This window comes from Canis lupus, chromosome 26 (assembly GCF_048164855.1).
Source record: "Canis lupus baileyi chromosome 26, mCanLup2.hap1, whole genome shotgun sequence".
In the NCBI taxonomy this organism is placed as follows: domain Eukaryota; kingdom Metazoa; phylum Chordata; class Mammalia; order Carnivora; family Canidae; genus Canis; species Canis lupus.
The window spans coordinates 3,451,098-3,471,821 of NC_132863.1; the positions used below are offsets into that span (position 1 = coordinate 3,451,098).

At 41.0% G+C, this 20,724-nt stretch overlaps 1 long non-coding RNA gene across 1 annotated transcript; it reads left to right on the forward strand.

Annotated features, from left to right (window-relative positions):
* Positions 1-35: 35 nt before the first annotated feature.
* On the forward strand, positions 36-20,013 carry LOC140617824 (uncharacterized). Its single transcript, XR_012017965.1, has 4 exons — positions 36-156; positions 16,608-16,937; positions 18,778-19,085; positions 19,537-20,013. It is a non-coding gene; the product is annotated as an uncharacterized lncRNA (long non-coding RNA).
* The last annotated feature ends 711 nt before the right edge of the window (positions 20,014-20,724 follow it).

Consider the following 20,724-nt stretch of genomic DNA (forward strand, 5'->3'; position numbering starts at 1 on the left):
AGGGCAATCATCACATGTAGTTGCCTCATGAAAGAGGTACTATGACCCTCACTGGGAGGTGGGGGGTGGGAGTGGTGGCATGAGCTGGGAGATACATGAAGCCCAAGAAAAGTACCCTGGAACATTAATCTCTCACCAAAAGCGCACAAGCAACAGGTAATAATTTACCTGGTAATTGAAATGTTTAAATAATACAAAAGGAAATGTGGATGTGCTATGGAATAGAATGTAATTTGTAGAAATTTAAAAAATAAGCACCAAAGAAGTGCTCTGGTGGTCGCAGGCTACCCCAGACTAAATGCTCAAGACTCTAGAGAATATTATACATCCAAATCCTCTGACGTTAGAAGAGGGATATTTGAGTGAAAATTCTAAAAAGTTCTCTGGAAAAGTATTGAGCCGAGAGCCCAGCTTCCAGCTTCCAGTTTACATCTGTCCCTTAGTTTTGTAAGGTTATAAATTCATTTTTGAGTTCAACTAAAATAAGGAGTATGCCTCTAATGGGCCATATCTTGGCGATGCTGAGAGAGTATCATCCAGGCTCTGCTTCTCTGGGCACAGAAAAGCGGGTGCCCTAGAAAACACCACTGGACCCTTGGCCCATGCTGGAGGTCCCCAGTGGTTAGTTCCAGGTCTTTCTGCCTAAGAACTTCCTCTGGCTGAGAGTGTGCTTTGCCCGAAGTTTGAAGGGGGCGAGACATGCCAGGGAGTTCATGTTTCAGAAGCAACCTCCTAAAAATGAGGCACCTAGTTCATTGTTCAGTAGATCAATGGACCAGCTTCCTTGCTTTTTAGTGGGATAGTTCTCTGAGGTGTGTCCTTACAATGAGCCCCACTATCCACAGGCAGAAACTGAGTAGTGCTCACCTTTTAATGTTCCTCCTTTCTTCCCATCTCCCACTGGTGGCTCCCCAAGTTCTGTCCCAAGTTAAGTGTTAAGCATTAGAATCTTTGTTTCACAGCCTGTTTTAATGGGGGAAGGGTGAGGTGAGGAAGTAAGCATCATCTGTCATGCACTGTGAGAAGCTGTAATGGTTGTGTTATGCAAAACTAGGAAGCCCAAAGAGAGAGTAACAATTTCCAGGGCAGAGTGATGAGGTGGGGGGCAGGGAGTGCAAAGTAAATTTCTCAGATGTGGTACCATTACAGCTTAGTGAGACATGATGAGTTGGAGTTCACCACACAGTTGCAAAGATGAGAGGGGTATGCAGAAATAGAGGAGAGAGGATGCAAGGCCATACGGCATGAGGACCCTTGTTGACCTGAGGAGCAACAAGATCCTATTGGAGGCTTCATTTATTTCCTCTGCACAGTGGGGGTACAGGGCCAAATAACCTTCTAGAACCTGTTGATCCCTAGTATATTTTGTAATTCCAGCTTGAGCTCTCACTCGGGGAAAGTGACAGAGGCCAGGACTGTGGACTACCGACTCTGCCAGGAGCCCTTCAAAGAATTATGTTTAGCAGCACGAAGTAGGAGCAAAGGAGAAAGAGGGAGGGCAGACAGCCAGCATCCCTCCAAAGGGCCTGCTTTTAATTTAAGCCACATTGGTGATAAGTCTCAGTTGATCAGAATACACAAGAAGGGGTAGACAGGCTGTTGATGGCTGTGACTTTGGAGGGGGGAAACTGAGTCTGGAGGAGGAAAAGAAGGAACCTGGGGGCAGGAGAGAGTAAGAGACAGTATATCTTCAAATGGAAAACCTGCCTTAAAAACTGAATGAGCTAAATGGAATTATGAGCAGAAGGAGCCTAGACAACAGCTTTCTCCAGAGGCTTTGGGGTGCAGGGTGGGTGGAGATGGCTTCATGCTGCTCTTCTTGGAGTGGTCCTCCCTCATGAATGAAATACTGCCATGCTTGCTGGATATCTTACCACAGTGGGTTTAATAGCCATGAGTCAAGGTGCAGAATTTATACAATATTGAAAAGGAAACTACTTGGATTTATTCAGGTGCACACCAGATGTTGTGCTGGCATTCGCCCTGCTAGGAGGGACTCTTGGAAATCAACTGCAGGCCCTGGAATCCCACACTCCTTTCTCAGTTAACCCTTAGGAGACCACAGCTACCAACCCTGACACCATCTGTGGTCAGGAGGGACTGATGGTCAGGCAGTCAGCAACATTTATTTGATGTTCTATGTGCAGAGCCATGCCCAAAGCACGATAGGTAATATGTGAGAAGTATCATGAGGGATCTCTGTGTTGCAAAGAATTTATTTAATCTGTGTGGTAGAATCTACATATAGGATAAACAGTTGTGATAATTTGCATGTTGAGATTCATTTAACTAATCATAAGATCCTCCATTAGGGAAAAAATGTCAATTGTGTATCTGCATTCTCAGAGTTTTCATCTATGTGGTTGGGGACCCTAATCTGGAGGCTCACAGAAAAAGGGGGTCATGCTTTAGCCTCCTTTATATCACTTCTCCTACCCAAAGGCCCAAGTGATGTACACAGCAGGGGTCTAATAGATGTTCCTATAATGAAGTTCCTCAAGGGACCTTGGGTCACTCTTTGTGGGCTGCATGGTTCTGTCCATGTCATGTGACATCTCTGGGCCATGGTTTTCTCATTTGTAAAATGAGAGATATTTCCAAGATGAGGTCTTCTCTTTCTCCTCCAAAAAATAACATAAAATCCAAACCTGTCCTAGGAAAGTAGCCAGTGAAACTCACATAGGTTGAATTCAGCTGTCAATTCAAGTTTAAAGTAGTATTTGCCATGGAAAGCACGTCCTCTTGTGAGCATGGCCTAAGAGTGTCCCTACAGTATTTCCCCCCATCTTGTTTTGGTATGAACCATGCAGCATGGCCCTCATTACTATAGAGCAAGGGAGCACTTGAAAATTGGTTTCACTGACCACAGGAGAGGACAAGGCTCTGTGGCCTCAGCAAAGCCCTAAGACCTTAATGCTTTGGGCGACATTTGTATTAAATGTTTGCTTAAGGAGACTCATAGGTAAGAAGAAAATCCAGAGTTATTGGAAATGACCCCAAAAAGTGATCATTAGAATTAGAAGACAAAAATATAATGGAAGAAAATTATTTTCTATGCCATATTGATCAAGGCAAAGCTATCTGAATCTGGAAGTTTTGGAATGTTTTGGCATAAAGTCCTTGTGGCATCTTTATAGATGTATTACCATGAGGAGAAGTCACCCATGATTGCGTCTGTCTTTCAGGTGAAATATGTATTTCTCCCATTCAATTACTGGCTCTGTTAAAATTATCAGTCATGACTCTTTGATATCCTGGACAGTGGTGGGCTGGACTACCTAAGCTGAACCAATCAGAGTCTTCTATGAAAATTCTTTTAATTAGCACTGATATGGAGGGTCCTAGTTCCTCCATGTTCCCAGCATTGCAAGGAGACAAGTCCCAGAATTCTGGAAGAAGCCCTAACTCCAGCTTCCTCTGACAGCCAACCAGGAATGAAGAGGCAAGCACGCAAAGAGAACAAGGACAGTGGACAGTTCTAGTCCTTGGTCACCTCTAGGGCCAACTCCAGCCCCTACTCTACAACTTCTTTCTTGAGGTTTGAGGTTCTTTTATCCCATCTCCTATTTTAAAGTTTCTTTCTTTCATTTGCAAATGTAGAAATCCAAAATGAAAGAATTCCTGCTCTGTGTAGGCACACACCTTCTCAGAGGTCTTGGAATAATAATTGGCCGTTTATTCCACCCTCAGGATCTAGATTGCTCTGCCTCTGCTTCCATCTGTGGCTGCTTGACCCAGGAAGGCTGGAAGAAACAAATGAGTTTTCCTATTGAGAGAAAGGTGCTGAACATTCTTCCTATAGTATCTCTAGAACACTCTAAGAAGGTGAACCAGCTCAGGCATCCAGGAGTTGTGATTTCATCCTTGTTCAAATAGCCACCCTTCTAGGTGGCTGGCAGAAGACAAGGACAGATGCACAAAATGTCAGAAGAAGGTTAGATCTGCCTTTGCACAGCACGTCAAGAGATCTTTAGGATAAAATGGAAGAAATGATGACAAGAGAGACCAATCAATGAATTGTGTTGGATTAGACAAACTCATCTGCACCCAAACTAGGTGAAACAATCATTCACCATTTTAAACAGATTTTAGTCTACTGTGGTGGCTTCTCCATGGATCAAGAAGGTACTGGACATAGTCTTTTTATGGGATGTGTAATATTTCTTATAGGATTTCTGACTAGATGTTGAAGGCCAGAGAATATTCAGGAAATTATCTCCTGGTAACTGAGACCAGAGAGAGTCTACAAACACCTGACTCTTAGCATTTCTAAGATCTTATTCAATAAGTATTTGAAACTACTGCCAATTTTCAAGGCTCTTGCTTTAGCAATGTGTTTAAGATTCAAGAAAGAAGCAAAAAGAATATCCACCTGTGAGCTGGAGCACATATCAGGGATTTTGAAGGCTTTCCATTCCTCACGGAGTACAGTCAGAACTCTACAGGAGCATCAGAAAACCTTCCATGGTTGGGCTTCTTACAGATTTCCAGCTGCAACTTCCTTTTTTATTTCTTGCTTTTTATTTCTGTTTACTTCCTGTGTCCTTTTGAGGATTTGCTCTTTAGGATAAAGAGCAATGGTTATACGTCTAATGGTTGAAGTATAAAATCATATTAGCAATTCAAAGGAACATTTGGCAATTAAAAAATTTTTTTTAAAGATTATATTTATTTATTCATGAAAGACACACACATACACACAGAGGCAGAGACAGAAGCAGGCTCCACGCAAGGACCCCGATGCGGCACTCGATCCTGGAACTTCAGGATCATGCCGTGAGCCAAGACACTCAACCACTGAGCCACCCAGGCGTCCTGGCAATTTTCTAGTAAAGTTAAACTTTACTATATACCCTATGATCTGCCTATTACTCTTTCAGGTGTAAACCCTAAAGACATTCCCATCCCACACAAGGAGGAATGTTCATTGAAAGCACTTTTTATTTTTATTTCTTATTTTCTGGTGATTGCTTAGATGTTTTTTATTTGAGTATAGTTGACACACAATGTTACATTATTTTCAGGTATACAACATAGTGGTTCAACAGAAGCAGCACTTGTTTCAAAAATGAAATTATCTAAATGTCCATTCATTGGCAATGAACTAGAGGTAGATTTTAATTCCTACACAGTTATTAAAATCGGTAAACTACATCTACTTATTTCAGCATAGATGACTTTGTAAAACCTAATGTTGAGAAATAAAGCAAATTGCAGAAATATTATATACAAATAATAACTCATTCATATAAATTAAAAAATGAAACATTCTTTATGGGAACATACATATATTGTGAATTTTAAGATATAGATCAGTGGTATGTGAACCACCTTCAGAATAGAAGTTTTTTGGTGAAAGAAGCCAATGGGATAGCAGTGAGTTATGATATCAATGAACACTGTGTGTCTTATTTTAAGATTGTCCAAGCAAATATGGTACCATTTTTTTGAAAGCTCCTTTGAAAAACGTGAGTGATATGTGCATGGATGCTTGTAATATTCATCAGTAAACTCTGAAATATTTAATAATTGAAAAGGTTTGGAAAGAACTAAGATCTGATAGAACAGCAAATAGAAATAAGCAATGGATGTAATATTAATATAAAATAGTGCAGAATTAAAGGGTAAAACCCAAGCAGAGAAAAACTTCTACTTTATTTTCACCTTCTATTTTAATTTATATCTTCTCTGTTTAGGATTTTGTGAGAACTTTAATTTTGTGATCATATTGCATGTTTTTATAAACCACCTCAAACTTTTGTAGGATAAGGCAAAGTTTAAATAAACCAATAAAACATCTCACCCTTTTCATAACTAAATAATTAATCCCAGTACTTCTAAGGCATATTATATGCCTTCTACTATTATTTTGGTTGCTTTAATTATATAGAGAGGGTCATTATTACTTGTGGCTAAAGGATAAGTCTTGAAGACATTTAGGATGAGATCAACAAACTTCTTTAAAGGTCCAGGTAGTAAATATTTTAGGCTTCACCTGCCAGAGAGTCTCTGTTGCAACTATTCGATGATGTATTGCAGCAGGAAAGCAGCCATAGACAAAATGTAAATGAATGGATGTAGTTGTGTGACAATAAAACTTTATTTACAAAAGCAGGCAGCAGGCTGAGTTTGGCCAGGCATCATAAATTTGCCACCTCTGATTTAGGAGACAGTATTCTTCAAGGGATTTTATAGGGCCATCCTGAGGAGCCTTTCAAATTGTGCCCTCCTTGAAGAAGCCACAAGAAAAATCATACCTTGGTTCTTTGTATAGTATGAACAAAAGCTTTGACTTCCAAAACTGAGTGGAATAGGGATTTTCTTATATTTATTTTTATTTTAAGCAGCTCTTCATCTGTATAATTTCAGTTTTTCCCCTTAAAGTAGTACATCATTATTTCCAGAGACTACACATTTTCTTTAAAGTCATTAAATCTGTGACTTGGGTAAGTCTCAGGGAAATTCTGTCCAAGAACCTGTGGGACCTAACTAGAGAGAAGACTCATTAACAGTGACTTGCTCAAGATGGGGTTCCTGCAATATCCCGCTGTTGCACTCGGCTGCAGCATCCAGTTGTCAGGTCCCACCCCTACAGACTCCCATGAAGCAGATATTTAGCCAACCACCCAAGAGTATGAAGAGAGGGACAGAAAAATACTCACTTATTTACTATTTCTTTCATTCATTTGACCTATATTTGCTGAGCATTATTTATGGATCTGACCATGTTGGACATGGAGAATATAAGGATGAACAAAAAAGTCATTGTGTCTTCCCCCATAGAACTCAAATCAGCATCTCTGCAGCAGGGATTTGGACAGAGAATGTCAGATATTAAAACAAACCAGGGCTCTCATTTAGCTGGCAGTTCCCATCTAGATTGAAAGATGATAGGAAAGGAAAAGCAAAAGCACATTTCAGGTAGCATGTACTTAAACCATAAAGGTAACAATTTGAAATCTTCTGATGGTCATGGACACCTGAATGTGAAAGGATCTTGTACATTGTCCAAAATGTTGATCTTATTGGAGAAGCTCTTTCTATCTGAAATTCAAGGGGGACTTTTACCCGAGTAGGATTAGTGGTATTTTCATGATTATTTTTGTTATTATTACTTAACTTTATGAGTATTGCCAGCTGACCTTAGGTGATTTTATTGTGCAGAAGTTAGGAGTCTTTTGATGGAAAATGGTACCCTCCAAAAAAATTAGATGTGGATGACTCCTCCTACAACCTGGCTCCTAGCCACAATGAAAATCAGTTTCAGATAAAATTCTGACACACATACAGACTTTTAAAAATAAACAGTTATTGTCAGGCAAGCCCAGAAGTAGCTCCTATAAGCTGTTATGCTGCTCAATGAATTTCTCACTCTCTGTCCTTGAGGTAATATGACCACAGCCTCACTTGGAAGGTTTGTGTAAAGTGGCCCTCCAAGGTCTCACAGACAAGCTTTTGCTAATAATGTGGCTGATTTCAGGCAGACAGAACCCTATGGATCCCTAGTTGCATATAGAACAAAAAAAGGTCAAGCCTCAGAATTGTCAGTCCTCTGGTTGCATGTCCCTGTTTATGCAGGAGTACACCTCTGCAAGATTTTGCCAATCTACATACCTTGGTTACTTTCAATTTCACCAAATATGAACACATTTTTAATGTGTATCAGCTTACTAACAGGCCACAAACTTCACTGAAAATACACTTATAATAACCAGCTTTAGATAGTATTTGAAATGTAAATAAAAGAAGCTTTTGTTATCACTGTCTCTGGAGATTGGCTGCCTCTCTAATGGAAGGGAAGTGTGGCTCCTTGGTGGGAGCACCATGAGTACTTGAATTGTAACTCAACCCAAGCAACAGGCACATAATTTTACATCCCTCTTTCTCTCTTTGTGCTCAAGTATTATAAAGTAAATTATGGGTAATACAGCAATCATGGAAGCTTATAAACACATGCTTACTATCTATACTTTTAATAATTCATTTACATAATTACTGAGACCTGGGGAGAAAATGGTTATTTTTTTAAGAGGAAGTGAGAAGGTAGAGTGTAACAGTAATCAAATCGGGGAAATAACCATTAATAAGCACCCCTGACACATACAGATAACAGATGATAGATAGATAGATAGATAGATAGATAGATAGATAGATAGATAGATTGATAGATGATAGATAGATAGACACGTTGAATAAACTTAAGTTGTAGGCAGAGCAGCTTGTAGTGGTTGTATCTAAGACATGTACAGCATAGACTATTAGTAAAGGCATTGTCTTCACAGGGCTACTGTGAACAATGACAAATCTGAACTTAAAGCCATCTTCTGATGGCCATCTTCTGCCCTATAACAAAATCTGAAAAATCGTAGACAAAGAAGTAATGTAATGTGCTTCTTTGGTGCTGAATGCTTCAACTCCACCACCACATTAGCTCTTTCCACAAGCCCATGTGGTAAGCACTATAATATTCATTGAGGAGATAGGTGGCTACTAAGCCCTCTGCCCAGTGTCATTCAGTTGGTGAATGGCTGAACTTGTTCTCACCCAGTCTGAGTGAGTCCAAGTCCATGATCTTTCCATTCTACTACACTGAGCTTCTGGTTCCCTACCAATGGGACTTGAAGCTTATCCAGCTCTTCTAAATCATGTGTTGGTGTTGGCTATGATGTGCATTTTTCTATGATATGCATTTGTTCCTGCAGATTGTCCTAGGTGTGTCTTTTTATCATGTGAGTTCTTCCCAAGGCCAGCTAGATATGGCTCAGAGTCATGGACATTTTAATTTGTGAAATGTAAAAATGTCCACTATTTTGTCAGATAATTGATGAGATCAATTTACAAGTTTGCCATGGACCAGATTTTTCCTTCTTCTCAGGTCCCCATTTCTAAGCCCCTTTTCACAGAAGATGAGCTTATTATTTCTGGGAAGTTTGAAATTTTATTTTTTTTATTTTTTATTTTGAACTTTCTCAACTTTGCTTATTTCCAGTTCAAATCATTTTTATCATTACTGACTCCATCCTTCTCTGCTATATTTAAGGAATAATGATCTCTTTCCTTGTCAATGAGAAGCCTTTGCCTTTGAATCCAGCTTTCTTTCCTCCTGAGGACTATAACCTATTCATTATCAACATTGATTTTCAACCTCTACTGTGCTTTGGAATTCTTTTCCTTGACCAATAGAAGATGATGCTCCCTGACAGAAATCAGTATTCTTTCCACCCTATAACTCCCCCCCCCCATCTTTCCCTAATCTTTCTGTCCTAATACATTTTGAGACTCAGCCTTTCTGAAGATTTGTGCGGTATCTTGTTTCACTTATGTATTTCCCAATCTTATGCCCCATTCCCCACTCAGATAATCTGATCTAAAGGTTAAGCACTAGATAGACAACACTTGCTCTTGTGCTTGCCTTGATTTTGTTTCTGTGGTATATTAACATTTAAATATTGGTTTGGACAGCTCCAAAGGATAGAAGATATATATGTGGCTTGTTCACTACTGTAGATTCAGCATATAGTGAATGTGCAAGAAACATCTGTTGAATGAAAGATTCGATAAGAAATGAAAAGAAAAGCCACCAATATAAGATGTAAAAATAAAAACAAACTAAAATGTGACTCAATATTTAACTCTTTGGTATTATAAAAACCAAATTTTCAGATCATGTTTTGCATTTCATTGGCTGTTAATAATGATGGATACATAACCCAACAGTGGTTCCCTTAGTCTACCTGGAGGCAGGGGCATTTAGTTATCACAATAGCAGGAACTTCTTGCTTTTGCTTCCTACTGGAAGCACAGTACCTGACATGTAGTAGGCACTCAATAAGTATTTGTGCAAAGAATGAGTTAATAAAGAATAATAAGTAAGTTGGTCTCCGTTCTCACTGACTCTAAAGTCCTAGGCCAGACCCTAAGAATCACATAATGGAGACAGCCAAACGTCATGTTTGTAGATGTCAAAGCAGTGTATAACCCAAAATGTGGCTGACTCCTTTTCCCTGTGGTCAGATCAAGCTGTGAGTGGATATCATAACACAAGAAACCACAAGATACTTGCTTCTGTGTGTTGTGGTAGTGCCTGCTGGGACACTTAGTATAAATTTTAAAAATACAAATAAAACTAAAAAAATATAGATGTGCTTACACATTTTTAAAAATAACTTGAATAGAACACAAGCCATAAAACAAAGCAATCTCTTTTATGGGGATTTATAGACAGGAGAAATCTGTGTGGATGGGGATTATGTATACGGGTATTGTATATATGTGTGTTTTGTGTATTGATAGACAAAAGAAGATTCCAGCAACATGTCCTGGCACATAACAGATGACACCTATGGGCACATAGGCACACTGGTGCACAGGGATACACACACGTGTGCATATACATACACACATGCACACACACACATGTACACATGCATCACAGACATGATGAATCAAAGGATGGGCGCTATGTAGGTAGAGTTAGATGAAGAGTACTAGTACAGTCCTCACTCTTGAAGGTCAGATAGCCTTTATGTTTGTTTGGTACCTTTACAGTCCTCCCACAAACAAAAGTTAAACATTGCACTGCTAAGTCTGAGTCAGATCACAAAGATTGAAATTGCAGCAGCAGCACTCCCGCTCCCACCACCACTAACAATCACCAGAAGCATTCACAGCCACACTATTGCAAATTTACCCACGCACCTTGAAGCATAGCAGCTAAGTGGGGATAGGGAGTGACTGCTAGCCCTACCTAGAATTTTCTGCTCCTCTGTGCTTCTGGCTCCAGATTTCGTGCTGCCACCATGCTGGGCAGGCCCACCTAGATGCTCTTTTGCTGAGAGGACAGGTAAGGTGCATAGCCTCAGCAGGCATTGCCCCCAGGGAGACTTGGGGTTGGCTCCTGACAGGAGTTCCCATCCTGCTCTGTACAAAGGTTATTCTTTGGCACTTGGTTTGAAGACCAGCAGAAGAGAGGGCCTTTTATCCTTCTCTTTAATTGGATATGCCTTTCAGTCCCCATTCTGAGCTAATGAGGAATGTCTCAGAGCCTCAGAGGGAACATGCCAGCTGTGGGGAAAGATCACAGACTAGGACCTCGGGCACCACAACCACGTTTGTGTTTCTTGTTTGGCATGGTTCTGGGTTTCTACAGGCAGAACGGAGTGCATTTCATGTTGGGAATGTCGAACATAGGCCAAACACTAGGAACAGAGGAGGAAAAGGAACCGATCTTATCTCCTTCTTAGCAAATCAGAACAGATGGAACTATAGGAAGCCACTTCACACTTTTTCCTTAATTTTTTTTCAAATTACATAACCTAATAAAATATTCAATTTAAATATCCTGAAGTATATTGGTAAAGGCTGCACAGAAACCTGTGCTAGAAAGAGTCTTGAGTTAGAAATGGGAAAACATGTCCAAGCCAACCAAAGCAACTTAAAATTAGTGGATTTAAAAATCAGTCTCAGAAGTGAAACTTTGGAAAAGCTACATACTCCACAACCAGTGCTCCTGCTCATGGCTCGTGAGTGGTGGCCCTGCAGGTGGACACAGAGCACCTCTCACCTAGCAAAGAACAGATCCTGGAAAGTTAGTGGGGGAATCGCTTCAGCAAATGGCTGTAAAGGTGGGGAAGTAGGACCAGTGATAGAGGAGACCAGTATATGGGAAGAAGGAATATGGATGCCCTTGACCAAGGAACTCATGATACAGGTGTAAAGTGTCAGGAATGCAGAGTGGGAAGTGGAAAGCATGAGTCATGTGAGAAAGGGAGTCATGGAAATGAGCTTAGGAGTGGAATAAGCTGAAAAATGCCATCTGTGGTGTTGGTGGAAATAAGGCTGGCAAAAGATGAGCCAAGGCCTCCAGGTGGGTGGGCCTTGATCACTGCTGTATGATGTACTGTGGACAGGTTCAACTCTCAATCTCTGTTACACACCACTCCAGGAACATCAGCAAAGCAAAAGGGAGAGGGAAGATTTCAAGGGCAGTATTTGGTCATAATCACTTTGTCTCTATGGAGACCGTAACAAGAACTGCACATTAGCAAGATGATCTAGGCACAGCCGCCACACTCAGTGCCTCCCTCGTGAAGTCCTCCAGGAATGCAATTTGAAAACATGGTGTCCAAGCACCCATTCATTTATTTATTTACTCAATCATTTGTGCCAGTCACTGTTTAGGGCATGGAGGAAATAGCAATGACAAAAATAGAAAAATACCTTGTTTCCATGGATTTTATACTCCAGTGTGAGGGAAAGGATGATAAATAAAAATACATGTCAGAGCAGTTGGTATGAATGAAAGCAAAGCAAGGTAAGGAGGAAGGAGGTTTTATGTTCCCCAGATGGGCCAGCAGGGATGAGGCAATGCAATACCATTTGAGCAGAGACCTGAATGAAACAAGAGACTGAGTCAGGAAGATATCTGGGGACAAAGCATTAGAGCAAAGGGTACAGCAAATGCAAAGGTCCTGAAGGGAGCATGCTTGATGCACTTCAGGAATAGCAAGGAAGGCAGGGGTTTGGGCTGAGTGGTCAATGTGACCCAAAATAGGAGCTTGGGGGTCACAGGAAGGATCTTACAGTTTATTCTTTAGTGAGATTGGGAATCATCTACATGTTTGGGGAGAGTTGCCACATATCTTAACTTGTACTTTTAAAACAAACACTTTGACTGTTTGAAAGGTCATCAGAGGCCATTGCAATAGCCAAGGCTGGAGAAGGTGATAAAACTGGCAGGATTTCTGAGTGAATGCTGGATGTTGGGTCCAAGTGAGAGTTAAGGATGTCTGTGAGGAGTGGAGGCACCTTTTACTGAGGTTACTGGGCTGGAAGGTGTGGCAGATTTAGGACTTGGCAATAATACCCTTAAACTAACAGTTACACACTTGAGCGGAACACTTCTTTCCAAGGCTTTCTCTGTGTTATTCCAGAGCTGGACACGGTGAAAGGTGGCAGATGGTTGTTTCCTTCATTCTGTGACTCCGTAATTAGAGCCCTAGTTCCAAAACATTATTGTATATTTGACTTACCCAAAAAGATTGTTAAAAAAATACAGACTCCAGAAGCAGCAGAAATTCTGATTCAGTGGGCCAGGATAGAGATCCGAAAAAAAGAGTGTTCCCTAGCAAATACCTAGGGAATGCTAATGCAAAGGAGTCTATGGGCCACACACTGAAAAACCCTACTGTGAAGAGGTGCACTTAATGGTTTTGCTGTCATCAAAAACAATGTGCGAAGAACACACTTCTCCTAGGTTGACCCAGTGACATCAGCCCAACCCACCTGGATAACTCATGTCAAAGATCTCATGGTATTGGCCCAGATGAGTCAAGCCTATTAGCAAAGGCAACAGATCCTATTAGGAAGAAGGATAAATAGAGCAAGCCAAGCCAACACTTAGAACACTCCTTTTCTGCTCATCCAGTTTTGAAGGGTTGGTTAAAGCAAGCCATGAGACGTCAAGGATGTTATTACCTGAACAGAAGATGGACTCGGTTGTTGAGTTCAAAGTGATGGGCTAAGAAATGAGCAGCCTTGAAGGGCTACTTTATGGTAAACATCGAGAATATCAGGGTCTCATAGGTACCTGCTCTGATTTTTCTTTTCTTTTTTTAAGCTTTTATTTTATTCATGAGAGACACAGAGAGAGAGAGGCAGAGATGCAGGCAGAGAGAGGAGCCGGATGCAGACTCGATCCCACAACCCTGGGATCACACCCTGAGCCTAAGGCATATGCTCAAACACTGAGCCACTCGGGCATCCCTGCTCTGATTTTTCTAGCTAGCATTTATTTGAAGGTTTTAGAGAATAATGAAAACAGTTCCAATAAGGCCATTTTTTAGGGTCCTAATGTCAACTGAGGTAGATATAGTAATGATCACATCCAGGAAATTATGTGTGACCAGTGACTTTGCACAGGACAGTCATTAATGCAACCCTAAGCAGGTGATGGAACTCTGCATCATTTACAGAAGACTTGTGTCTGTGAGCCCACGTGCATGCTTCCTCTGGTTTGACATATCTACTGTAAGATCCTACATATTAAATGTGAGTCCAGAGCCATGGATAAGCAATGCTGGTTAAAATACAGATTCCCAGGCTCTGGGCTAAATGTTTTGAACTGGAAACTGCAGAGGTTCCATACTTTTAAACAAGCTTTTCCATGTGATTCTGATACACAACCAGGCTGATACATCAACAATGAGGACAATTCCTCTAGAAAGACCTTCCCCAGGTGTTCTGCTTGATGTCTGATGTACAAAACAGAAGTTGGATTTGGAAACCGGCATGCAACTGCCTTATCTTTTAAAACAGGTGATTCATGTTGGTGGGTGACTCGAGGTCATCCAACAATCCCTCCACTAGCTAGCTATTCCTTCGACATCAAGTTAAGACAGAGGTCCACATGTGGTTTATTTTGCAATTTAACCATTAGAGAGAAGTAGCTAAACATTTGTGTCAATGTGAAAGTCTTTAATGGTAGTAGCAGAGTATGATATGGAATCTCCAAATTGTGTGTTGATAGACATCAGCTTCAGTATAATTTTCCAAGCTTGTAGATGAGTGTGAGTTCAGAAGCCACGACCATAAGAGGCCAACACTGAATTATCTGCAGCAATACTGAGAGGCCAATGCCTTAGAAGAGGTAGGGCTCAAATTATGAGCAGATAAAGGCAAAAATGTCTTTGGGATATCATAAACTGTGGATATTAGCAGGAGTTTCTCTTTTTCTCATTAGTCTTAAATAAACTTTTTATTTATTTTTATTTTTTGGTACATGGTTCTAAAATAAAAAAAACCACTGTGATTCAGAAACACCTAGCATTTAATAGACAAACATGGTCGCAGAATGTGAAATTGCCATAGTGAAGAAACTGTGGTTTGTGCTCTTGGTAACATACTAAATCAGGCTTAGAATGTACCTGCTCGAATTTTCTGGAATATGAACCTCCTGTGTTGACCTCCAAAGGCTCTGAATGACTTTTCTGGAGAAGTCCTAAAGATTATTAGAAATGCGTGCCACCTCGGGAAATGAAACATGGCTTCAAGCCCTCAAGTTGTGTTCTGGAGATGACCAAGCACAAATTGAATAGATTCTATACAGGCAGCAGAGCACTACTCACCTCAACACCTATGAGGGTCAACAGATGTCCAAATTCACATTTTTCTCTCAATTCCACCCTTTCCCCTACAGTATCTGATGCTGGACTTGCTGGACTCTCTCCAATGCTCTTATTCCTCCAATCCATTACAGACATAGTGCCATATCTGACATTTTGGAGATTTTCAAGTCTGGTATTTCCTACCTGAACATCTTCTCTCTGTCCTTGTTTACTCTTTCGGTGATGTCATGCACAGTCATGGCATCAATTATCAGCTATGCAAATCTTTCCAGAATTCTACTGTCAACCTAACATTTCCACTTTTCCAGACTTATTAAATTTAACATTTTCTTTACAAGGACAGCAACAGATTTTTCTGCAATGACACTGTGGTCTGTAGCCCCACCAGATGTTCCAGTGACATTCCTGGGAAGCCTTTGTCCTAATGAGGAATAACAGAATCTTGGGAGAAAAATAGTGGATGGGAATGCCACTGGTGATGAATGCTCTGATCAGGAATATACCATCCCAGAGTTAACTTCTATCATTTCTTCAAGCTGGGTTTGGGTTCCTGCACAACTATTAGAGTATCTTGAGGCAGCGCCTGCTCAAAATCTGCATGCTTCTTCTTCTTTTTTTAATTTGCATACTTCTTATCTCTTGGGATAATCCACAGAAATGGCAATAAAAATAACAACATAGATGCACAAAAAGAAAAAAACTCTGCTCAGAGTTCCAGGTACCTTGTGCAGAAACAGCTGAGTAAGCAGTGCTTTTGAGGCATTAGCACATCTCACTTAGCAGTGAGTCCTGAAAGCGTTCATCGTTTACATTCAGAGTGAAGCCAGACACAACATCTGGAAAGGGGCCGGTCGAGTACCATGTTGTAGATGCATTCTGCCTCACCCAAATTTCCATGTAGAACCAAATGTCTGCTCTTCTGTGTCTTAGCCAACATCTTAAGAAATCTTCAGAATTTTTCCAACTCATCTAATATGAATGAAAAAACATCCCTTTGTTCTAGAAAAACCTTTCTTTCCAAATATTTGGCATCATGAAAACATAAATTTCAAATTTAAACGTCCAGGTCAATTTTATATTCAAATGTCCTGATCCCATTCTGTAGTTGAGTTATAATCAACACTATTCATAAGTCATTGACGAGCTTGGTTATTTCAGAACATGTCTTAGAGCTTGGAATCCTCACTCAGAGCTCAGTTCTAAGGATTCAAGTTTTTAGTTAGGAAGTCAGCTAGAAATACAAAAGTGCAGTGTTTTTTTGGCATTGCCTTGGGAAAGGAGATGGTCGGTTTGGTGAAGAGTGAGTTAGGGCAGGAAGGGAGGGGAGGAAAGGCAGAGATGATGCCGTGGAGAGTTTTATTTGGAAATGAATTTCAGCCAAATGACAGGACTCTAAACTATTTGACGATCACTCTTTCCTTCACTCTCCATTCAAATTAAACAAACAACATTTTTTCTGTCCCTCCTCTTCTTCTCTTTTAGGCTTTTTGTATGCAACAAAGTTGTGCATGGTACCTCTGATTTGAAATATTCCACCAAAAGCACAAATATGTTTCTTTTTTCCCCTCTTCAATGAGAAATGTTTCCAAACGACCTGAAAACAAGATGTAATTTTGGGACATGTAGTCAGGTGAAGAGGTTGTACTCATTTTCTTCTCCTCCTAACTAAAATCACACCTGTCCCATGAACAAGCCTCCTCTGCATGACTCCGGAACACTCCAGCACTGGTGACTATGGACATCTACCATACGTTTGACAGAATGCTAAGCACGGCACAGTCATCACATTCAAGGTTCCCTGCAACCTGTGAGGTAGGTGTCATATTATCTTCACCTTTTAGACATGTAAACCAGGGCTCAGAGTTTCCAGTCATTGCCCATTGTATCAAAGCCATATAGTTTAGTAAAGGACAAAGCCAGGGTCTGATGCCCCCCAACCAGTGGCCAGCTCTTCAACTCTTTCTGGTGCTTCTGTCCTCCACAGCAACTTCGCTCATGATTCCTTTAACTTGTTCATGTATCTCCAACTTGACCCAGGAGCCCTTGCTGATGGTTCTTGTCCTGGGCTTTCTCTGCATCCAGGATACGACCTCACAAAAGGATTTGTGCAGGAATGTATCAGAAATGTCAGCTGATTGAGATTAAAGGTCATTCAGGATAGATAAAAACCAGAAACTCAAAAAATAGGAAAGTAAACTTCATCATTCCATGTTTTGTTGGCACTAGCTTATATCAATGGTCGTTAAAATTGTGTTGCTTCCAGGCAAGTATCAAAATAAGAAAAGAAAATCCAGTAACACACATTAGCTTTGCTGAATGGACTGGATCAGTTTTTTTTTTCTTTTATGATTGCACTGTAGTGGAATATGGGAGGAGGGTTGGCTAGACACCCCAATGCAAGGAGAGTCCAAACACAGTCTAACTTCCACCCTGAGTCTCTGGCTTGGATCCTACCCTGCAATGGCTGTCAGTGTCCCTGTACCTGTGGACACTGGATCCCGTTTTTTTTCCCAGAAACCACCTGTCCCAGTGAAGCTCTCTGGTCTCCAACAGTTTCTGCAGTCTTGACAGTTCCAGTGCATGGTCCTCTCCCAGATAGACATTGTGCACTTAAAGATGGGGAAGGAAGTTCAGCCACTATTTATATATGTGGAATAGACCCCTGGGAAAATTCTAGAAGGGTCTGAAAAAGCCTCTTTTATTTATGCAGGCAAAACTAGCCTTAGAATTAGTTCCTGTATTGACTGTCACAAAGAAAGATTCAGAGGAGACAACACAGAGGAATAAGGCTTTGCCCAAACCTAGGGTGCGCGCGCAGAGTGACAGCAATGAAAGGGGGAGGGCCCCAGAGGAGAGCTGATGCCAGGCCAAACCCCACTGCCCATTTGGGCCCCACCTGGAGCACAGCCCAAGGAGGAGCTGCAGCCAAGGGAGCCGGTGTAAGGGGTTTTAGGAAAGCTGCCTTGACAGGTAGGGAATGTCAGCTTTCCATAGAGTAACGCTCTGTTCGCCACTTGTCCAAATAGAGATAAATCACCAGTAAATTCTTGCTGCTGTCGGGAAGGTCTGGACTTCAAAGCCTAAAATTCACAAACAGGAACCTTTCATTAACTCTGGAAAAAGAATTTCACTTTATTTCAATTTGTGTATTTCAGTTATTTAGTGGAAGCATATATTGCTGACCAACATGGCATACTGTTTTGAATCAAATACCTTTTATTACATAACCATCAGACACTGAGATTATTTGGCTAAATGCTAGACCAGCCTTCATCTGTACCAAATGTTTGGACTTGCCTTCTTAAAAGATGAGACAACTTCTCTTTTTAGTTTTTTAAAAAAGTAGCTTTTTAAATTTTTTTAGCTTTATTCACCAAATACTGTGAGACTAAAAAAAAATAATAAAAAATAAAAACCTCAAAGCTGTAACATTTTTATTTTCCTGGAGTTCAAAATATTACCTTTCTTCATTAAATAATGTAAAGCATCTTTCCTGAGAGAGGGAATAACAGCATGATATGATCTGGAGTTAACTGCCTGGTGGCGAGTGGTTTTGCTTGGATGAACAGCCTACTTATCCCTCATTTCTCCTCTTGTCCTCCCGCCACAGCTGTGCTTAAATATTCAATGTCAGAATTATTTCTTTCATCAGGCACATGCAAATGGAATAATATTCTCTCCACTGAACATTGCTGCTTCCTGGACCTTCTAAAGCTCAAGCCAAACTCCTCTTTTTGTTTTTAAGAGACATTGCCTCACACAAAGAATATATTAAACATTGATCTTGAGCAAGAGCATTCAAGAGCAAATTGGGATCCAGGCTATTTTCAGCTGGGACAACCATTTCCTTCCAGCTTCACTTGAAGATCAGATGTTTGACTCTTCCAGGAATCAAGGTGAAGAAGGATAAACATGCAAGTTTGAAGAAAAAGAAAAAAAGCAACCCAACTTGTGTTTTCTGTAAGTTGGTGGCAGCATATTTAACTGTTAGCCACCACTGACAGGGTTTGGAAAAGTCATCAGTGGGAAAGTAGCCAAAACACCGCTCAAGCATGGGTGGTCGCCAACAGTAAAGGAAAGAGAGAGAGAGAGAGAGGGAGGGAGAGAAAAGGAGAGGAAGAGGGAGAGGGAGAGGGAGAGGAAGAGGGAGAGGAGAGGGAGAGGGAGAGGAAGAGGGAGAGGAGAGGGAGAGGGAGAGGGAGAGGGAGAGGGAGAGGAGAGGGAGAGAGAGAGGGAGAGGGAGGGGAGAGGGAGAGGGAGACGGAGAGGGAGAGGGAGAGGAGAGGGAGAGGGAGAGAAGATGGGGGTGGGGGGGTGGGCCGGGGGGAAGGGTGGTGGGGGCAGAGGGAAGGTCTTCATACAAATGCTTTGCACGTGATGTGCTACCTATCTGCTTTCTTATGAACCTAAGACAGCATAACTGTCAACATCCTGCTGGAAGTTCAAATTAAGAAACATCAAGGAAGCATTTCATATAAACTGAATAAAACGCAGATGACTCAGTCATCCATGCAGCTTTGAGTGGAGTGGGCTGTTGTGCACCATGCTTCCTTATTTCGAAATTGTCAGGTCATGTCACGTCATGTATTTTGCCTCCAAAAAGTCATGGTCAGATGGATTTGAACACCAATCTGGGGAAAACTCCTTTCCATTATTTAAGTTTTCTCTTATTATTAGCCTGGCTATGCATTATTAACAGGACAGGGCAGGACCAGGCCCCAGATTAGCAGTACAGCTGCCAGCCAACTCAACAGTGAAAACAGCTAAACCTAATATACTATAGAAGTACTCACAAACACCATGGGTTTAAGAATTTTGTGAGAACAGCATGCCTGGGTGGCTTAGCGGTTGGGTGTCTGCCTTTGGCTCAGGTCATGATACCGGGGTCCTGGGATCAAGTCCTGTATCAGGCTCCCCCGCAGGAGCCTATATCTGCCTATGTCTCTGCCTCTCTCTGTGTGTCTCTCATAAATAAAATAAAAAAAAATTTGTGAGACCGAAATACTACATTCTTGAAGGAAGAGTTCCCTATTAGATTAGTCATAATGATAGCATTGATAAACATAAATATTTTTTATTCTTTTTTTTTAGTATAAGTAGTCTCCATATGCTTCCCTCTCTGTTTGATTTGTAATTATTTTATTAGTGAGATGCACATTCATCAAAAAATATGGGTAGCATTGCTGAGGAAATAGAGTGACTGCCCTTGCAAGGCAGGCCAGCTCCACTGTGACCCTAGATAGCCAGCAACACCCTTTGATCATACCAGTGGGCAGTCCCCATTTCATGGCAGACTCTTACTCTGCTGTGGAGCAAAAAGCATTCAAGATAAAGTTCAAAGGCAACATTTTCCCAAGTGAATATTTTATATATACTCAAAAAGAGCTATTTTTGCTTTGTTTTGTTTTGTTTTGATGAAGTCTCCTTCAAAGGCTGTTTTAAATGAAGCCCTGCTACCTTTCCATCTAGGACCAAAATCCAGGATTTTCTGACAGACTCCATCCTTGTGATGATCTCTGTGCATTATGTAATGAATCTGTGATTCCATGACCCAACCCACACCTCTCACTGTGCCTTGCCCATTTATAGGGACACAACA